The 14,062-nt window shown below is 38.2% G+C and overlaps 1 protein-coding gene across 10 annotated transcripts in view; it reads left to right on the top strand.

Moving 5' to 3' along the window:
- Positions 1-7,136: 7,136 nt before the first annotated feature.
- Positions 7,137-14,062, top strand: part of madd (MAP-kinase activating death domain) — a 64,401-nt gene continuing 57,475 nt past the window's right edge. For 3 of the 10 annotated variants that reach the window (XM_034680390.1, XM_034680394.1, XM_034680387.1), the window contains exon 1: positions 7,232-7,680. The gene's annotated coding sequence lies outside the window, so the exon portion shown is untranslated. Of the gene's footprint in view, positions 7,681-14,062 lie in introns of all 10 variants that reach the window. The other 7 variants (XM_034680395.1, XM_034680389.1, XM_034680392.1 and 4 more) reach the window with 6 other exon arrangements.

The raw sequence follows: 14,062 nt of genomic DNA, 5'->3' as shown, positions 1-14,062 counted from the left end.
GTGTTGTTTGGACTGAGCACTATAAATTGGTTGAACCACAATACTTAGTGGAGCTAGTTAACACATAGCAGTTAAACTTTGTAATGGGGTAATAATGAAAGCTTTGATGACAAATTAAGAACTACTAGCATGCATTCTAATAGGCAGCTGGTTAATGTGTACCTAAATTTAAAAAGTTACCCTCTATCCATTGCACAGGGCAAGAGGAATTGGCTTTTAAGAACATCAGTTAAAAAATTGGCAAAATGGATCAGTGGATCAAAATTCACTGCATCACCTTGACTCTTATTTGTAAGTCTGACCTTTCACACCACAAGAGACAAGATTTTAAAAGGACAAAATGCAGTGAGCTCCACCTATTGGTTGGTCAAATTATTACAAACAAATGGATGTTTTCCTTGCACATTCTTCTCTCTGTTAACAGAGGTACAGTGTGTTCTGGCGCCTGCAGAATCATCACAGAAACAATAGAAACCAGAGTGTTTATCTTCCTCTCCCTGAAACACTTACTTTGAAAATATCACAAAAATAGGCCTCAGTGAGGTCTTTTTTTTCTACTCCTGGAATAATCCAGATCCACACACACCACAAGAAGTTTCACTCCCATCCTTAACTGTTTTGTTCTGCACTGCTAAAAGGAAAGCTACCTAAAGGAAACGTCAAACTTAATTTCTGTCTTTGTGCTAAAGAAGAACTTCCTGTGGCTCCATTGTTTGTTCACAACACAAACACAAGTCAATGGTGTCCTGGTGTTTTACTGACCACGTATTGTATGAAGCCTTTTGCCTTCCCTCTTCTGATCTACTGTAGCTGTTATTGAATCACTTGAAATGGGACTTCTTTTTGTATTGATTTTCTTCCATCCTCATAACCCTTGTTTTTTAATTTTTTCTTTTTGACAGCTAGATCAATATTAAAGAAACAGATTAATGCAGGAGTGTGCAGCATTGTGAAAAGCAGTGATTTGTTTCAGTTGGCTATGCGAAGCTTCTTTTTTAGCCCTGTTTCAATGAAATGTGTTATTGTTTTTTGTTGCTTGAAGGACATTACCAACCAAACAGTAGCCATTCAATAAAAAGTAGCCTCTTTTATTGGAGTAAATTTTCCTCCATGCCCTAATCAAATCACATTTCATTTTAGATATAATCTATAATATAACTAAAACAATTAGTCAAGTTGTGCTACACTCAAATGAGCTAAAAGCATCACATGTCCTTAACGTGTACATGTTCTGTTCATGCTGTAGTTATGGAGGTTAATTGTGCTGTATATACTGTATCTGACATCTGATCTCATTTATTACCTGTCTGCAAAAGGTGACACTGTAAACATTATTGTTGTATAGAAATGCAAACCTATTTTAATACCTGTTACTCAGTCTGTTTTGTATGTACAGTGTAAATTAAAGCTATGCTGTAGTGCCAGTATGTTTAGAATTAAAATCAATCATTTGTTGATCAGGTTGTAAACAAAATGACACTTAGGGACTCAAGTTAAGATCTCTTCTAAGATGTCTTTGGATGATCAGATTTATAATATATACCACTGAACCAATATGACATCAGAGATGAAATACAACAAATATTATACAACAAACATATAGAACTCCAGTTTGTATCAGAGGTACAGAAGCTCTAACTACACAGGGATACCTACAATCTCTTCTGTTTTCAACTTACTTCATTATTGTGGGCTATGGAGGCATATTAGTGTGTTTTTGGGGGGTTCAATACATTATTTCAACTCAGAGAGTAAACTTAGACCACATGACGGACTCAAGTCAATCCCATCAGTTCACTCAAAGCTACCAGATTGAGTCGATCTGATTCTGTTGCATCTACTTCAGTAAATCTATATGGTTCAATTGTGTTCAATTTGTGAATCTGAAAAGCCTCCGTTCCTGTTTGTAGTACCGTACCTAAGGATAGAATAGTCCATTTTGTCATTTCTATCAGCAGCTTTATGCTGTGCAAATCTCAACTTGAGACAGTTTGATAAATCCTCTATGTTTGTTACTGTAGGGGCTATTTCTTACTTGATCAACTTTACAAAACTCAAAACCCAAATCAAAATGGGCCACGGGGCACGGGGAGAGTGGATCTTACACGGTGTCCAAAGATTACCAATGTCTAGCCAAGTGTGCAGTATTTTGGTGATTTATTTTACAACAAAAAAAAGCTTCTCTCAAACAAAAGGGAACGTCTTTGTGCCTTGAAATCCCCCGGTAGAAAAGCATTCACCTTCCCTGGTGTCTGCCCCCCCCTACCTGCTTCTTACCTGCTTACCTGCCCATCTATATACACATCAACCAGTGCAAAACTATCAACCTATAAAAGGGAGTAATGAAATATATTAATAACACCTAAGGGATCAAAGTTAAACCTAGAATTACCTTAAATGAAATAACAATAAATGAATTGATTAAAGTAAAAATATTAAAATATACGAAACCATGTAAATAGTTCCAACATTTATCTTTTATTATTTCTATAGCCTGACCAATAAGTAAGTCAGTGAGACATTTCTGGAGCTTTAATTCCAATAGTCACCATCTACACTTCTCAGTCTCACTTACTGGGCATATAAAATGTTTAAATTGTTATTAAGTTGACTCCTTTAAATTTTTATTGACATTTAAAAACGTGTTCCACAGTAAGTTGAATGTAACGTCTGGGGCAGCTAAATACCCTTTCACTACATTTCAGAAAAAAATCCACATTCATGCCTCCTGGTTCTGCCAGTTCATCTCCTGTTACATTATTAAACTGTTAGAAAAAGACTGAGAAGCTGTGGTTGAATCAAAAAATAGGCTACAGAACTGTAACATCAGGAAAAGCCCTGAATAAGTAATAATCTTAATATGGTAAAACCAGCTGATAAAGAAGGAGCCATAGTAATATAAAATACAAAAGACCAACTGAAGCTGTCAGACTGCTAAGTAACATGACTTCTTACCGTCTCTGTTGCCAATGAAACCCTGTGGAAACATGCATGAGAGGAATTAAATTCTGAACAATGTTATAGAGAGCAAGTGCATTACAGATTCAATATGAATTATTACAATCTGAACATCCTATCACCCCTTTCTGCTAGTTATTGCCTAAGTTTCATAAAAGTTTGGTAAGCCCTTCCAGCCAGCCGTGGCAAGTACAAACTCACTGTCTGCACCTTTAAGCTGGTTTGTGGACTATTTCATTGCAGACCTTGTAAAGACCTTGTGGCAGATATAAGAGATGTTTTAAAACTGGAGGCTGACATATTTATGCCTGACAACTCCTTTTGGTATCTTTTGAAATGGATGGTTTGTTCACCGATATTCCACATGAGTGGGGTTAGAGGCCATGCATGAACTATGACCTTGAATCTAAGAGAGATGGACTCCATGTGGAACATTTATCTTACTAAGTTTATCTTAGAATCTAACTATGTCACCTTTTTTACAGTAAGTATGACCTACAATATCAAGGCACAAGTGTGGGGTCACATTTTGAACTAATTAGAGCAATATGTAGATGTAATTTCAATAATCACCCCTTTGGAAACAATATGCTGTACTTCAGCTGTACATTGATAATATTCTTACAGGCTTTGATGTTTTTCCCATGTGTGTTTCAGGGAGAGGAAGATAAACACCCTGGTTTCCATTGTTTCTGTGATGATTCTGCAGACACCAGAACACACTGTACCTCTGTTAACACAGAGAAGAATGTGCAGGGAGAACATCCATTTGTTTGTAATAATTTGACCAACCAATAGGTGGAGCTCACTGCGTTTTGTCTATGTACAATCTTTTCTCTTATGGTGTGGAAGGTCAGACTTACAAATAAGAGTCAAGATGATGCAGGGAATTGTGGTCCACTGCTCATTTCAGCCATATTATCAAGACAACAACAGTAAAATGTATTTATTACTGATGTTCTGAATGGCAAATTTAACATTTAAAAGTGGCTCCTGGCCTGTACAAGGGAAAGAGGGTAAATTTTTTTTATGTAGGTACACATTAACCAGCTAATTATTAGAATTCATGGTAGTAGCGCTTACATTTTTATAAAAGGTTTTATTTTTACCTTTACCTGCATGTTTAAATGACACAACTGCTCTGACAAACATAGTTTTCAATAACCTTCTTTAACAAGTTATTAACTGTAATGTCAGAAGTTGTTGTACATGAAATCAATATCAACAAGCTCCAATAAGTATTGTGGCACTATCAATTTGAAGATCTTATTATAAGCAAAGTATATTAACATCCTAACCTCCTTAAAGGTGAAGATGTCCCTATTTGGTATAACTAAGTGGTCAGTAGGACTTTATTTGGGGAAAACTGTTATTTAATGATTTAATGATTTAATATTTGAATAATGTTATCATTCAGAGTAATGCATTATTAATTATTAAATAAGGGAGAATCTCAGGGTGACTAATGAAATATCTGACCCACTTTAACAATGTCACGATACAGCAATTCTGCAATATTCTGTATGAAATTAGGTTTTATCAATATTTAGCATCAGAGATGTGATCATTTTACTTACAAGTCAGGACAAAGACATACTACTGCTATGATAATTTGTTCCAGCCTTATTATTTAAGTGGGTTATGACATTTACATGATTGCATTCTTAAGTATTGTACTTATATGCATGCTAATAAGCCACCACTGATAGCTTGAGGAGTTTTAAGGAGTTTTATACTCGTAATGAAATAGACTGAAATCAAAACTGGCTACTCTATATGAGATACAAAAAAACATCAGCAACAAGACTGATCACTTATGTAGATATTTTGATGGACTAAAAACTGTTGCTGGAAGGTGTACGTCACATGAAGTGATTTGCAGTGTCCTGCATGGCTAGGACGCAGACTGGATGGTGCATCTCAGAGTTAAACTAAAACAGGATGAGGTTTTTAGTTGAAAAAACACATTTGTAGGGAAAACTATGTAAATAACATAGAATCAAACTATTTAAAAAAAATGAAAATATCTATATTTGGTGCCAGTTATACCATGATTGTATCACACAGTCAGGATGACGATATATATTGTCATATTGATGTTTTAACCAACCCCTATCAAAAATCCTAGACCCAGAAATTGTAAAAAATACAAAAAACATTTTAATTATTTGTAAGATAGAACTATTTTAAAGTACAGGCATCATTCAGGTGTAATGGGATCATAAACCATATACATTTTTCTGTTCATAGAAAATTAAAATTAATCATCTTGCTACGAAATTGGTATCATGTATTGCTAGCTATATCATTTACAGTTACAGATAATATTGAGATTTTGCTCATCTTGGAATACATAAGGTGTCGTAATTTATATTATCAAACTGTGACTTGCATTTTTTTCCCCCTCAAAAAACAAGCAAGCAATATGTTTTGCAAGTAATATCTTGATCCCTTAAAGGGTATTTTCCTGTAAAACTTCAAAACTAAAAACCTTCAAAGTTCATATCCAAGAAGTCAGATTTGAACTCACCTATTCTACCTTCATCACCTATTCACCCATGTAGAAATGAGACAAAAAGAAAGGTGTTCAGTTTTCATGCATAAAAAATGAAGCTTGCTCAAAATTTTGAATATTAAAGTTAAACAGTATCACAATTTTGCATTTCTTTAAATAAATAAATAAGATTTGACATTTATAATGTATGCATGAGAGGTTAAAAGAAAATAATTCCGTTAAAACGCCTTTTTATTTGTTTCTTCTTTCGTAATTTGTCTTCCTAACAGCTGTTTGAAGTAGGTATAATAACACTATGTTTGTTGTTGGGAGTTTTTGACCACATAAAGCTTAGTGAACGCTGTTTACTCCTGTTATTGGGTGAAAACCTTGTACTGCTCACAGATGCACTAACATTGGAGCCCGTAGGGAGTTAGGTGGCTTTTGTCAAGCTGCTGTGAGGTCTTGATCTCAGTATGCGGAACTCCCTGCAGACTGGTGATGATGAGGAGGATGCTGTGATGGCACTACAAAAAAAATGTACTCGAGTACAGTACTCAAGTAAATTTACTTTGTTACTGTCCACCACTGGATTTGAACTCACCTATTATCACTTACTCACCCATGTGGAAATGAGACAAATGAAAGGTGTTCAGTTTTCCTTGAAAAAAAAATAAGGATTAATCTCAAAACGTTGCATGAGGTCTCCTGTAGTGGACATTTCTGTAACTTGCTCGGAATTTTTAATATAAAAGGAAAAAGATTAACATAATTTTTCATTTCCTTAAACAGATTAATAGAATCCCACCTTGTATAATGTGTGCACGGTAGAGGATTAGGGCCACCAGAGAAATAAAATAAAAAATAAGGTCAATTTAAAAAAAAATATATCATTGTTCTGAGAAAAAAGTCAGAATTCTGAGATTAAAGTCAGAATTTTGAGAAAGAAGTCAGAATTCAGAGAAAAAAGCCTGAATTCTTAAAAAAAGTCAGAATTCTGAGATAAAAGTCAGAATTCTGAGATTAATGTCTTATCAAGACAACAACAGTAAAATGTATTTATTACTGATGTTCTGAATGGCAAATTTAACATTTAAAAGTGGCTCCTGGCCTGTACAAGGGAAAGAGGGTAAATTTTTTTTATGTAGGTACACATTAACCAGCTAATTATTAGAATTCATGGTAGTAGCGCTTACATTTTTATAAAAGGTTTTATTTTTACCTTTACCTGCATGTTTAAATGACACAACTGCTCTGACAAACATAGTTTTCAATAACCTTCTTTAACAAGTTATTAACTGTAATGTCAGAAGTTGTTGTACATGAAATCAATATCAACAAGCTCCAATAAGTATTGTGGCACTATCAATTTGAAGATCTTATTATAAGCAAAGTATATTAACATCCTAACCTCCTTAAAGGTGAAGATGTCCCTATTTGGTATAACTAAGTGGTCAGTAGGACTTTATTTGGGGAAAACTGTTATTTAATGATTTAATGAATTCTGAGATAAAAGTCAGAATTCTGAGATTAATCTCAGAATTCTAACTCCTCAGAATAATAATAATTTAAAAAGATTGACCAATTTTATTTTATTTTTTTCTTACCAATAGCCCTAATCCTCTTCCATATGTTTGCATGAGAGGGTAAAAGAAAATAATTCCGTTAAAAACGCCTTTATATTTCGTAGCTTGTCTTCCTAACAGCTGTTTGAAGTAGGTAGTAATAACACTACGTTTGTTGTTGGGACTTTCCGATCACTTAAGGCTTACTGTAAACTGTTTACTCATGTTATTGGGTGAAAACCGTGTACTGCTCACAGACGCACTAACGTTGGAGCCCGTAGGGAGTTTAGGTGGGTTTTGTCAATCTGCCTTTAGGTCTTGCTCTCTCTCAGTATGCGGAACTCCCTGCAGACTGGTGATGATGAGGAGGATGTTGTGAAGGAGGCAGGTTGTAACTGACCAAGCCACCCGTTCATCGAGCAGGGAGGAGGCGGACACACTTTCCACATCGTTTGTGTCGCTGCGAGGACTGAATAACAATATTTTATAGAAATCCTCCCATGCCCTTGATGATAACCGGTCTCCCCGGAGAAGTAAGGCTGAATCCGAACCAACACCGCCGCCTGCCTCTCTGCGTACCCGGGGAGGACACCCTCCACCCAGGCCGTGAGCAGCTGCTGGCTCCACTGAGGACATTAGCGGCTAACCGGCTAATGTAAGCAGGTAAGGATGCTCCTATTTGAAGTGTAATATGTTTAACATGTATGTCATGGCAGTGGCGCGTTTTCTAATGTTTGTTTGAAGTGTCAGATTCATTGTTTTACTTTTCAACCTGTTTATGAGACGAAACGGACAAGCTAGTTTTAGCTAGCTAGGCAGCTAACTAGCTATTTGGCTAATCCATCCGTGACGTAGGAAGGTAGCAGAGCGGAGGTGAGAGGATGCTTCGTAGGGGTGAACATGTAGGACAAACCAGGCCTTGTATCGTAGAGTAGATACATGATAACACTGCTACACGACTAGCTCTCTGTGGACTGCTTGGAGGTATTGGCATTGCCCTATCACGTATGTTATTGCGTATGTCGTTGCCATAATCTCCACTGTGAGCTCGTTAGGTAGCAAAATCCTCCACTACACCCCGTCATTAACCTCAGCTCATAAGGGATTTGTTCTCTTTCACTCACACCCTCTCCGTAGAAATCATGTGTCATTGTGAATTCACTTCAAAGCAGTAGTTCTCTTACACAATGTCAACCCAGCCTCCGACACGACTGATGAGAGGAGGCAGATAATAGAGTCGTGAGTTGTTAAATGACGAAGGCGTTGAGGTATATTCAGGGGCGTGTCCATACTCTTTATGATCGGGCTCAACTGGGGACTGATTCATGCAGGTGTGGCATGGAGTATGTGTGCACCATTGGTTGTATAGATGTATATGGAGGATGCAGACCCAACTCCTCTTATAGTAAGAACATAATAATACAACCCTATAGACCCATGCAAAAGGCACTGACATGTTGTGGTGGCGATGCATTTTAGAGCCAAGCAACCCTAACCATAACCCTGGAAGAGCCCCAGCTTCGATGTCATGCCTCTCAAGGCAGATTTATACTTCTGCGTCGCCCCTACGCAGCAGTGGCCGACGCAGACATGAGCACTACATACTTGTGCGTCGGTGTCTGTCTCGCGGAGCAATTCTCCGCCGAAACGCTTGAGGGCAGTGCGGTTTCTCTGATATCCAGTCGCTTGCTTCTGGCCCCGCTACAACCTCTGTTTACTTTTCCACTGAGATTCAGAACGTGTTATGTTAATCTACAGCTGATACATGTTACTGTTTATCATACAGACATGATAACACGAAGAATTGAGAGGAGGAGATGAAACACACCGCTGATCTGCGGCCGATGTCTGGGATCCTGGAAGTGCTGTAAATGCGGAAAACATAATGCCGTCGAGCAGACCAATCACGGGGCTTGCGGTCCACCTCGATTCTACGCGTAGTTACATTTTAGAGGAGGTGCACGTCAGCTATGTGTGTAGGCCTCTGCGTAGGTACGGGAGCTACGCGGACCCCCGGTGTAGGCTACGTAGTCGATTCGACACAGAAGTCTAAATCAGCCTTTAGGCTAACCAAAACACACAATGAGATTACTTATGAAACATGATGGATTCCTCGTATTAGTGCAGTTCAAAGCAGAACAGATTGAGGGTTGGTTTGAAGCAGATGCTCACAGTTATGGAGAGTTGAATGACTGTTGTGATATTGTTTGTAATGTTCTGGATCTTTACAGCAGAAATAAACATGTTTACAGCCTGGTACAAAAGACAAGTGTAGTCTGGATAGCTAATTTCTCGATGTCCTCTCACTGTGAGGGGGGGGGGGGGGTTTCTAACGCTGCAATTTCAAAGATATTGAGATTATGAGTCTTCCAATGAGAGGCATAGCTGCCTGTGGGAACACTGCAGCTGTTGGCTAGGAGGCTCAAACTACGCCTCTTTACGTCACAGTGGCTCGACAGAAGCAATATGGCTGCCGCTGACAATTGGTCTCAAAACAGCTCTTCAGAAACAGATGGGTGACGTCACGGATACTACGTCCATATTTGATACAGTCTATGTGTGTGACATGACGTCGCCCCCAAGAAAAAAGAAAAGAAAAGAAAAAAGTGTATGAACCCTGTAAAATGTTCTATTCCTGTTAAAACATGTTAACTTTAAAGAGTTGCACAATAGGGTGGCAACTTACATTTAAAAAGCTGAACTCAAGAAGAAGATATACTGTGTAAGTAGAGTCACATTTAAGGTGTCAGCACAACCCAAGACAAATCTCTGAGTATCCAGTCATAGTTTGGGATTTTAGGGTAGCACTAAGGGTGGCCGATTAGATTTTAAAATGCCATCCATTGTCCCTCCCCTGGATGCACCCCAGGGTGTCCAGAAAAAATATAATAATATTGAAAGTGAGGAAGGGGACAAACATGATAGTACAATTTTCTCACAGACCTCTTCATTAGATGCGCTTGTTGAAGCCAACGCAATGTATTTATGTAATTCAACAGTTAATCATCACAGTACTTATAGTTTTCATTTTTTGTGTTGCATGCCATTATTTTTTGGTTTGAGTACATTCCCTTCTGTCACTGAAAACAGAACTAAAAGCTCGCCACACTCAGTTTGATTTAGCAGCTGGCAGGATGGCCCAACTCAAATGCAACCTTTTACCACACCTGCATCCTTCTCTTACGGTTACTGCTCATGAGGAGCTGTGTAAGTACGATTGGATGAATTTTTAATACATGCAGTTATTTACCCATTGACAACAGACAACAGAACACACTTCTTCGTTTCTTATGAGTTTTGTAGCCTAAAATGGGGTTTACTTGCTCAACAAGGTCTACAGAAATGACTATAGATTGTTGCCCTTGAGGAACCTTTAAGAAATGAACAGAGTACGCTCTGGTACTCTGTCGCTGCCCAAAGGTCCAAGGGTCTCATTTTTGATATTAACAGGTGACAAGCGTTCATACATCTGTTCAGCTGTGGCTCATGGCCCCCTTGGTTCGATACCAAAAGATTGAAATCTAAAAGCGAGAGTGCAAAGATCAATCCTTTCTTAATCAACTCTTCATCTACTCAGTTATTTGTGCCACCTTGCTAGAATCAAATTCGAGAGACTTCATTGCTTGATGCTGTTGTTCACTCTGACTGGCAAGAAGTGCTGTCCATGTTGGAGGCCTGTGATTCATATCCATCTCTTCTCCATGCTTATATAACCACTGAGTGCTGCCTGCAGACCACTCTGACCACATTCATCTGCTGTGTTAACCCTCATCATTATCTTGGAAGATTACACAGAGTTGTGGTCATCATTATGTATATATATTTTTAAGAGAGAAACAAGGTTCAATACCAAGCTCAATCATAAAACACAATCAGTGCAGTAGTCTTCATCCCCATCTAAAAATACTGCTGTGGCCCTGCTCTGTCTTTGTGCTTGATGAGTCTGCCTCCAGCTTTGCTGCTTCATAAAAAAGCGATTTTGGCTTTGTACCAGGAAGCATTCATGTTGCCAGACCTGCATGTTGATTCATTGTCCTCCTGATGGTTTGTATAAGATAGAAAGGGGTTGGATCTCTTGTATAGGCCTAGTCCTCACTGCTACAATAAATAATGTCCTTGGCTGTATTTCCTCTTTGTAATTTAACATTTGCTGTGAGGAAATAGTTACTGGTCTTGAACGTGCCTCGAGTTGTGCCATCATGTTGAAATTGAAAGAATTGTGAAATGGAGAGTTTGAATACAGGGTATTTTCTCTCACTGTCTCTCAGATAAAATATACTAATATTATAAAATGACAGTTCACTTTGGTGTCCTTGTTCATGGGCTTCTGAAAGCCAGCAGAAGCCTGTCAGGCTTGCAGTACATTTCTATAATTTGACCAAATGTGACGTGTGCTGACGTTAAGCTGACTCAACAGGACACGTTTCAGCCCTCTGTGAAATGTTCTTTGAAATGTGTTTTCTGATGCTGTTGCATTGGACAGTGGTTGCCAGGTTACCCATTCCTTATGTGAACCCTGTCAACTACAGACCATCTTATTAAAAAGAAATGAGGACATGATTTCTTTTTATTCCTTTTTAAACCTTATTTGTTGGCTTTAAATCACTTATTCTAATCAGGTCTTCAGAGACCACGCATACACATATGTTCAGTGACAGTTCATTTTGTCCTATTGGGGTGCTGGTTCAGCTCTGTGAGTAAATCATGCCACACATGTACAGATGGTGTAAGCCTCAGATCATGCGGCCTGGGTTTGATTCTGACCTGTGGCCCTTTACAACATGTCGTTCCCCGCTGTCTCTCTCTAGTTTCCTACACTATCTACTGTCCTCTCTAAACAAAGACATACAAGCCAGAAAATAAACTCAAAAAGTGTCTTCCTGTTTATTGACATGCAAAGTCCAGCAGGAGACTTTCAGGCTTACTGTATGTTTTAATAATTTTACTAAATGTGTGTTATGTGTCGGCTTTGGGCCAAGTCAGGTAAATCATTCATCATCGTGTGTGCCCCGTGAAATATGGATCTGCTTTATTTCTTCCCAAAAAGTACAGTGTAATAGATTTCTGTAACTATAGTGACTGTGTTTGTTTTTGATTTATTCGGTTGTTTGGCTAAAAATTGCCCATTTATCCATCAAGGTTCTCCATCAAGATTAGCCAGATCACATTTGTCTTCTGTCCCTTTGTGAATGCTCCTCTGCTCACATTTGGAGCTATTAGAGATAATTAGACCCATAATGCATCTGCAGCACTCTGTGATAAAGTCAGCCTTAATGTCAGCTGGACGCAGCTGCGTCATACAGAGCCTGTGCCATATCTGGCGGGGTTAATGACAGCCTGTGTCAGGATGTTGGACTGTAGGGTCCCTCTCATGGCCTTCATGCAGCCTATTAGAGTGCCCTGTTATCTTTGTGTGCCTGCCTGCTGTGTGTTTACCAGACAAGCTCACAACTCTGGAGCATAAAACCTACTTGTCAAAATATATTAACAGCTTACATTCATGCTTGATAATTAATTTAAGATATTAATCGCTTAAAAAGTTATTATGGTTATAAGGTTGAAACAGTCAACCCCCTTTTTGCAACAGACTGCATTGAAAAAGCAATTGCGTTATTTCTGCCAATAAAATTTCCATGGCTGCTGCAACTAATGATTATTTTCATTAGCACTCAATCAGCCAATTATTTTAACAATTAATAGATATAATAGAAAGATATAAATAATTTAAAAATGTCAAAATGCTCACAACAATTTCCCTGAGTGCAAAGTGACAACTTCTGTTTGCTTCTTAAATTTCCAACTTCCTCAAGCTCAGCTGCAATAAATCTGAACTCATTCTCACCGGCCCCAAATCCCTCCTCCCCTCCACCCAGAACTTCTCTCTAAGCATCAACAACAACAGAGTCCTTAACCTCGGCATCATCCTCAACCCCACTCTCTCCTTCAAACCACATATCAGAAATGTCACCAAAACATCTTTCTTCCACCTCCGTAACATTGCACGCCTCAGATCTTCTCTCTCCTACTCTGCTGCAGAAACTCTAAAACACGCCTTCATAACTTCCCGACTCGACTCGCCCCCTTATACCTGATCGACCTCCTCAAACGCCACTCCCAGTCTCGCCGCCTCAGATCATCAGATGCCGACCTCCTGTCCCCTATAACCAAGTCCAAGCACCGCACCTTGGGGGACAGAGACTTTGCCATCGCTGCCCCAACTCTCTGGAAATCTCCCTCCAAACATCCGCAACTCTGACTCACTTCAATCATTCAAACCCACCTCAAGACCTTCCTGTTCAAAAAAGCATACAACACATGGCCTCTACCTCTGCCTCACCTCTACTTGTTCTGTTTCATTCATCTGATTTATTTTTTATTTTATTTTAATCATTATTTTTCTGTAAAGCAACTTTCAGTACCACGAAAAGTGCTATAATAACCTATCTATTTATTATTATTATTATTATTATTATTATTATTATTATTATTATTATTATTATTATTTTTTATTATCATTATCATTATTAGTATTATTATTAGTATTATTAGTATTAATATTATTATATTTAATACGAAGCCAAAATCTTCCATCTTTGAAGCTTGTTCCAGCATTGTTATCATTTTTAATTGATAAATGACTGAAATAGTTTATCGATTATTATAGAAGTTGATAGTTGCTGTTTGTTTTCCATGAAGACGGGTCATTGGTGTTCATGAGCAGTACTTTATGAGCTACAGAAAAAGCTATTGCATACAGTTAAGTAACATGTTGTGGAACTGAAACTTAAACCATAGAAAATGAACAGAATAGTGCTGACTCTGTCTGGCTGCTTTAGGATGTATTGCCTCTGAAATATGGCACTGACACTGACACCGCTGTGGAAACATGATGCTGCTGCTGGAGAAAGACAGAACCTTGGCAGATAGACTTTCATCCGAGTAACAGCTCCCATAAGAGCACTGAAACAGGACGGTTTCATCAAACTGAGCACAGGACTAATGAATTTAATTTGGGCTGGACTTGACTCAGAATGTAGTTCTTCCA

This window comes from Notolabrus celidotus, chromosome 3 (genome assembly GCF_009762535.1).
Source record: "Notolabrus celidotus isolate fNotCel1 chromosome 3, fNotCel1.pri, whole genome shotgun sequence".
NCBI classification, from domain to species: domain Eukaryota; kingdom Metazoa; phylum Chordata; class Actinopteri; order Labriformes; family Labridae; genus Notolabrus; species Notolabrus celidotus.
Note: the sequence above shows the minus strand (reverse complement) of the source record. Positions and strands in the feature narration are given on the sequence as shown.